Source organism: Pteropus vampyrus, unplaced genomic scaffold, assembly GCF_000151845.1.
Source record: "Pteropus vampyrus isolate Shadow unplaced genomic scaffold, Pvam_2.0 Scaffold64, whole genome shotgun sequence".
NCBI lineage: Eukaryota > Metazoa > Chordata > Mammalia > Chiroptera > Pteropodidae > Pteropus > Pteropus vampyrus.
The window spans coordinates 3,059,082-3,067,253 of record NW_011888845.1 but is presented as its reverse complement, the minus strand read 5'-3'; positions in this window follow the sequence as shown (position 1 = coordinate 3,067,253).

The window sequence follows — 8,172 nt, the reverse complement described above, 5'->3', positions numbered from 1 at the left end:
CGATTCCACGCCAAGTTTAAGAAACCAACAAAAATCCTGTCATACCACCCAAATGACAGACAGGGGAAATTTGTAGCACAATGAGAACACGCAAAGGTCAATCGCCAGCCTGTTGGATAAAGACATGGTGGTGTATCCACTCTATGGAAGAGTAACCAGCAGTGCAGATCAACCAGGCACAACTTCGGGTACCCGGTGAACTCAGTACACAGATGGACACAGCCCTATCCCTTCTGGTTCTGGGGGATCTGCAGGAGGCTGAAGGGACAGACTCCTCTATAAATTAAGTAGAGTTTTGGAGTGAAGGAGTTCTTGTCCACAAAGCCATCCCCCTGTTGGTATCCTGAGTCCAGGCTGGAGCTGGGCTGGGACAGTATGAGTTACTTGCCAGGAGCCCTGTACAGGGGTTCTGCAGGCTTGGTCATGGCTGGAAACATTGGAGATGCTTGAATCTTCCAGAGAGGTTATGCAGAGGAGGCTGTGGTTTCCACTAGCCCCCACTCTACCCCCAACACAAGATAGCTGGCTGCTGTCTTGAGTGTTTAGCCCAGTGGTTTCTGAACCACACTTGCACTTAGTACTTGCTCTTTTCAAAAGTGCTTCTCTCGATATCACTGCTATTCATTGCTGTGGACTGTGTTCTGCGACTGGTCTTCAGGTGCGGGGGGGACCTGAAGAGGGTGGGGTACCCATGAGATATTTAGGTTTTTGAATCCTCGTTCCTACTTTTGTTCCTGTTCGTGAGGCTCTTACCTACAGGCTTAGGGCTTAAATCCTACCCTCCACGCTATGCCCACCTAGCTGGTGCTGGGACCTTCTCTCTCACCATAATGTAAAAAATAGACCACTAACTGCTTAAACCTTCATCGAAATGAAGTATATAAATTTGAATATAAGTAGAAAATTTAAAGTGTTCATCAACAAGTCAATGTTATAATTCCATATTTTATCAGTAGGATTCTCAAATGTGTAAACTTTTCCTTGCTATCACATTTAGAACATGACTTTTTAAACACATCACTTATTTTGACATGACAAAATTTGGCAGTGATTTTGGTTCTTCATAAAGAAAGCTTTCTAAAATTGTAACATTATTAATTCCCTTAACTTGTGCATCAATCTCACTTGGATGACATAATGACAGGGAAATGCTCTGAGGACATGGGAATAATAACAGAGAATAATTTTCGAAAGAGACAATATGCCTCGCTTTGACACTCTCAATTCTAAAGTAGTCCACAAGATTTTTAACTCCCCAGAGTACAGACCTGTAAAATGAGTGTTAGCGAGACTTGTAAATAAAATGGAACATTTCTATGATAAGGTTATGTTGTATGGGAAAGATTAAGTAATTTTGCAGCTGTAATTAAATTTCAAATAAGTTGACTTTAAGTGATCAAAAGGGAAATTATCTTGGATGTGCTTAAACTAATGACCTGAGCTTCTTTTTAAACAATAATTTCTAATGTTAGAAATAGTAGAAGTCCTAAAAATTCACAGCCACAGAGATTCCTTCTTGGTTTCCTTTGAAGAATTAAACCGCTATGTTGTGGAGAGGATCACACGGCATGGAATGGCAGGTGGAGTGTCAGTTATACAGCTCCAAGAAACTAAATTCTGACAACAACCAGTGAGTTTAGAAGAGGACACTGAGTCTCAAATTAGATCATGGCCCCATCCAACACCTTGATATTAGTCTAAGGAGATGCTGAGCAGAGGACCACATAATCTATAGAGAAAATCAATCCCTTATTCCTTAAAAAAAAAAAAAAAAAAGTTTTATTCAGTTCCTGTAGTTTTTTATTAACTTTACTCTTGTCAATCATTGGAGAAAGCACTGGTAACAGAGGTCTCAGATTCGTTTGTTTGCACGAAATGCCTCCATTCAAATATGGGGTCCATTGTTTCGAAGTTTGTCATAAGAGTCAGTTAAGGAACCCGGTTAGAATGTGAATTCAAATTACATTTTAATTCTGCAGTCAGAGTATCAAATTGTGCACCTGATATTTAAGTCTATTAACTATAGTATTGAATTGTGAATCTGATTTTTAGCTGTATTAACTTAGGAGTAAATGAGAAAAATAAACTTTTAAATGTATCGTAGAATCTCTGAGGTACACTGACCTTGCTTCAGCTGAATTTAAAATCTTAAAATGTTGATTTGCTTTCTGAAAACAATCCACTGAGATTAGAAACACTCAGCCCAATCAAATATGTGATACTCTATATAAGTGTGGAAGTCATCTAAATTATTGGCTTAAAATTATTCATAATATTCTTTTAAAAACTTATAATATCTTCTTGCTATGTATCCCACTTTAGCTTACATGTCCGGAATACTCTGTACACTTTCCTTTATATGTACTCATAGCCTAATAATTGCAATTGTAACTGATAGAATACAGATTTTAATCAAAATTTAATTACATTACGTTATATATGTAAAGTTTGGATTTATTTTCTTTTTTTGATTCTAAGACAATATAAAAAATGGCTCTATTATCTATGGGAATTTTCTCCCTTTTCTCAAATATTGTTATGTTTCTTATGTTTTCTAAGGTTTATCTACCTGTGATCTCTGCCAATTTTGTGAACCATTACTGGCATTCTCTGTCTTAACAGAGAGGAGAGACATGACAAAATAAATGAGTTATGAATTTTAAATGAGTTATTTTTTGGTTCAGTGAACACATGTGTACTGTTTAGAGCTGAAGATACAATAATAGAGTCAACAAAATACCACTGAATAAAGGATAATTTACTTTATTCTTCCATGATAAAGTCTGGGATAGAAATGATCATATTGCCCTTTACTTCACTTGGTAGAAATGTAGTGTATCGGCGCCAGCTTAGAATAAAATGAAAGTATGCTGATGTAGTAAAAATAGCTCGGAAATCCTGTTTAAGGTATACAATTTTTAATCTTCGTCAAAACAGTTGAAATTAAATAGAACGACAATGATTCTATGACTTGTTTCTCTTGTTTCCTTTGGACTGAATTAATTTAATGAAACTCTTTTAGGCATTTTTTTTTTTCTTTTGAAGTTGGTCCTTTGTAATACTGTTTAAAACCTTTAACCAACATTGAGTTCATTTGGTATCTAGAAGCTTTACTGTTTTATCATTCACATTTATATTTATATTTCTTGAATTTTTTAAGAGGTATAGAAAAGGATTCATTATCATTTTTATAACTACAGATCCTCAATAGACCCAGGATAGATTAATGAAAAGACTATCAATCCCTACACTTAAGAGCATAACGTTTTCATTAATTATGTGACTATAAATATGATTTATTTCCAAACTTTTTATTCTGTTTCGTCACATTTCTATACTTGGGTTCTTCTCATTCTTTTCTACATTCTCATGATTCCATCTTGTATAATTTTCTGTTCCCCTAAGAACTTTGTTCAGTTTTTTTTTTTCTCTGTTGGTTTGTGTTTCTTTTCATTTTTAATGCAGCTTTGATAAAAAAAAATATATTTTTTTTCTTGTCAAAAATATTTTTACATAGACATTGCTTTAAAAATTTTTTACTGAATTTATAATTCCAGATTGACAGTTTTTCTCACTTAGTCTTTTAAAGTATTTTTTCTATGATATTCTTTCATCCTTTATTGTCAACAATTCATTGTCAGTTTTGTGCTTGCTTTTCTGTAGTTAAGCTGTGGACCCACCAATGCCAACTGCTTTTAATATATTCTCACTGCATTTCATTTTCAGGATTTTTACTACTGTATGCCTACATTACATTTATTTTTATGTATCGTGTTTTTGTTGTATGTGTATTTTGTAAACTCTGGCTTGATATAGTTCATCAGTTTTGGAAAATCCTCTTCGAATTTTTTTCTTCCCATCCTCTTTTGTCTTTTTTTCTGGTAGTCAAATGTATGTATATTAAACTTTTGCAATGTGCCCCAAATTTCTTTTATAATTTGTTCCGTATTTCTTATCCTTTCTTTCTGTGTATCAATCCAGATACATTCTCCTGACATATTCTCTAGCTCACTAATCTTTTCTTCTGCTTTAATGTATTGCGAAGCATATCTATTCAATTTTCATTTTGACAATTGATATATTTTTTTTTGTTCTAGAATTTTAATTTGCTGTTTTTGAAATCAATTTAAATTCACTGGTAAAAGTCTTTTTTTATTCTATTTTCTGGAATACTTTATTCTTAATTACTTTAATGTTGCTTTTTGGATAAATTATGAAACTGTAGCTATTGTCTTTTTTTCTTCTTCTTTGTTCATCATTTGGCCTTGCTTACTGGAATGCTTGGTAACTTTAGGGAAAATGCTAAATATTGAGTATTAAAAATTAAGAGGCACTTGGTGATGTTTCATACTCTAGATATGATTTCTTTGTTTAGATTCCTTGAGCACAGGCAGATTACCTTGATAGAATCTAGGCTAGGAGTCGGGCTTTGTGGAGATAGGCTATTTCTAATTTGCCTTTATTACCATAGTCCTCAGTAATAGCATAGGTATTTATCAGTGTCCCTTCATCTTGTCATGCCCTGAAATTCAACACCTGTCTCCATAGGTCTGAAAAATGCTGAAATCTTTAATCATTGAGTTATCCTCTTAGCACCTAATTTTGACTTGTTTCTCCAACACTTTTCCAATACTTAGGGTCTATCAAGTTTCTCAAGGAAGAGCACACATAACAATTTTAGAATCTATTGTTCCATCCTCTATAGCTTGGATCTTCAATACCAGGCTGTCTCTGGAGCCCTGAATTCCAACTTCTGTCACCTTAGATTAGTGAGACTAATGTAAGCCTCAAGCTGCTTTTTTCAATCTCTAGTCTTCTGCAGCAAGTCAGCTAATGATGTATAGGCAAAAGTAGTGGCAAATGTGAGGCTTATCTCATGCCCTCCTCTCCTGAAAAGTATTCTGATATGCTATTTGTAACATAAATTATAACTTATTCTATAGATTAATTGGAAATTACAAAATTGCTAATAAAATTTTGAGTAAAAAAAAACTAATAAAATAAGAACGGACGATACATCAGAGGATATCTTTCTCCAGGCTTATAATTTAGGAGTAATTTTGCACATGTACACAAGGAAATATGTTCCAGTAAAAGAAAAAAATTCTCAAATTTATAAATATCCATCAATAAAAAAACAAATAAATAATAGGGATTATATTCATAAAATAGAAAGTTTATTACAGGATGTACACTTCCAGAATAACATTATGAGGGGCTCTGAGGACCCTCTCCCCAGCAAAACAAACTTTACTGGTGAAAATTCTTTAAAAATATATATTTAAGCTATTTCAAATGCTAGAAATTATCTAAAAGACACACAGAAAATGGAGAAATATTTATTCAGAAAATTTTACTCAATAGAACAGTGAATCCTATGGCATTTATGGCGCAAGCAGTTTTCCTTCACATGGCTCAGTGAGAGAGAATTTTCTTAAATTCAAAAAAACAAGCAGAATTGAGTAAAATTCCTGGCAGTTGCAGTCAAGAATATAAAACTCCCTCTTCCTCAGCTACAAGTAAAAGGCCATATATAGTGCCTCTCTATGAGAGGCAGGCTGTGAGCATTTATCATCCACCAAGCTCAGTGTTGTAGAAGCTGTATTTTAAGTAAGAGCAGCTATGAAATCTGTGCTCCCTTCTTCAGTCCATTCCCCATCATGGAGTAGAAACTCTACTCCAAGTGCAGAAGACTGAGAATACTAGTCCCAAATTGCTCTCACCCTAGTTTGCTTATAGGGTGGAAGTTCCACATTAAGTGAGACAAGCTGAAAAAAGCCAGGGGTTACCATCTCTGCCTAGTACCCTACTTATAACTCATGATGTCATTTGAAAGAAGCGGACCATTACCCCAAGCCCAGATCCAAAATACTGGTATTAATGTTTTGGTAAGTGGAAAATGTAAGTCTTATGAAAGAGAGACAAGTCACTCTCCCTAAGTGCATTGATATTATTTGGGACAAAGCTTGAGAAAGTTAAAGTCTAAAGACACTGTTGAAAGCAATGGAGATTTTGGGTATAAGTAATTAAGAGAAGGTAGGTAGCTCCATGATAGCAAAAAGTCAAAGTATAGAAGACTTAGAATTTTAACACAGAAAACCAGGGAAATAAGTAGCTAAAAAGAATCCTCTTGAGGCTAGAACAAAGCTCAAAGCCTGACCTCAAAGATTACCCCTGCAAAGCTTAATTGAGTCAGGCCATAAAACAATTTATGTCTCAGGACATTGTCAAATAGTAATCAAAAACAACAATCGGCTGGCAATTATTGAGGGCTAAGAGCTGAGTGTAATACCAATAGAAGCAGATCAGCTAAAAGCTTAACAGGAAAATCAAGGAAAGAGACTTCCAAGAGAACCCTGCCCAAACTGCTGCCATCCCATGTTGACTGCGATAATATGTTAATCGGTGCCCTGTAAGGTGTTCCAAGGGGATGAACACTTCACAGAAATAGACTTCACTGAAATAGTCCACCCAAGACACTAAACAATCAATACAGCAAACAACATTAATAGCAATGATAAGACGCTTCAGAGCTAGGCAGGGGTTAATATACAGAGTTACCAAGAAATTTTCTGTCATGTCCAGTTTTAGAAAACAAAAAAAAATAAGACCTGTAAAGAGGCAGAGAAAAGTCACGCATACAAGAAAAAAAGTGAAAGTAGGCAACAAAAACCACCTTTTAGAAAACTTGGATGTCAGAATAAGCAGCTATTATAAATATCTTCAAAGAACTAAGTTAACCTATGGTTAACACAGTTAAGAATATATATTGGTAATATATTATATTATAGAGAATCTCGGTAAAGAAATAAAAACTAAAAAAATTGAAATTCTGGGTTGAAAAGTCTAATAATAAAGAAGAAAAATTAACTAGAAAAGGTTAATGGTAGATTTGAGCTGTAAGAAGAAAATATTAGCGATTATACAATGTGAGGAACAGTAAGAGAAAAGAATTGAGAGAATAAACAGAGCTTCATAGAAGTGTGGGAAACCATTAAGTGTAGCAGCATATGCCTAAAGGAAGTATCAGAAAGAAAGGAGAGAAAGGACCAGAAAAATATTTGAAGCTATAATGGCTCAAAATTTCCCAAACATGATTTAAAAAACATTAATGTTAGTATACAAAAAGCTCAACAAACTCCAAGTAATAATAAATTTGATGAAACAAGTAAAAACTTATATACTGAAAATCACAAATAATTGTTGAAAGAGATTTAAAAAGACAACTAATTGAAATATTATCTCATGTTATGGATCTGGAGAGTGTGATAATACCGATAAAATGGTGATATTCCCTAGTCTAATCAGAGTTTCAATGTAACTCTTATTAAAATCTCAGCTGATTTTTTTTCTTTTGCAGAATTTATTAAACTGCCAAAATTAATATGGAAATACAAAGGACTCAGAGTAGCAAAAACATCTTGAAAAAAGAATAAAGTTGGTAGCCACACTTCTTAACTTCCAAACTTATTACAAAGCTGTGGGGCAATGGCATCAGGCTAGACTTATGGATCAGTGGAATAAAATTGAGAGTACAGAAAAAAAAAACACCTTAAAACTTTGGTCAATTGATTATTAACAAGGGTATTGTACTGTCAGGACACATCTGGATTATCTTTTCAATTTATGCATATCAATGCAAATGGATATAAATGATGAAACTACATTCAGGAAAGGGAACGTGCATCCGGAGGAAGGTCATGAAGCATCTGGAAACCTAGTCATATGACATGGCTGAAGAAGCTGTGGTTGTACAATTTGGCCTAAAGAAGAAAATACATAAAAGATTTGAGACAAGTTTCTTTAAATACCAGAAAGTCCACCGTACTTTTTTCTGCAATTACACATGAGGATACACATAGAGCAAACAAGCCTTCATTTGAAAATGAACATTTTAGCCTTAAATTTTTTTACAATAAGCAGAACAATACAATGTGGAATGAACTATTTACCAAGAGAGTGTACAGGAAGAGTCTGGCTGACAAGCTGCCATGAATACTACAGAGGAGATATTTATATAAAATTGAAATCTAAACTAAATCTACATGTTTTTTCCTAGTATAAATGTCAAAGACTTTATCATTCAAGTACATTATTATTGCTATGTTTATATTGGCAAATGGGAGCTTTGAGCTAGAGTATTATAATATTAGACTATAAAAGAAAGAATGT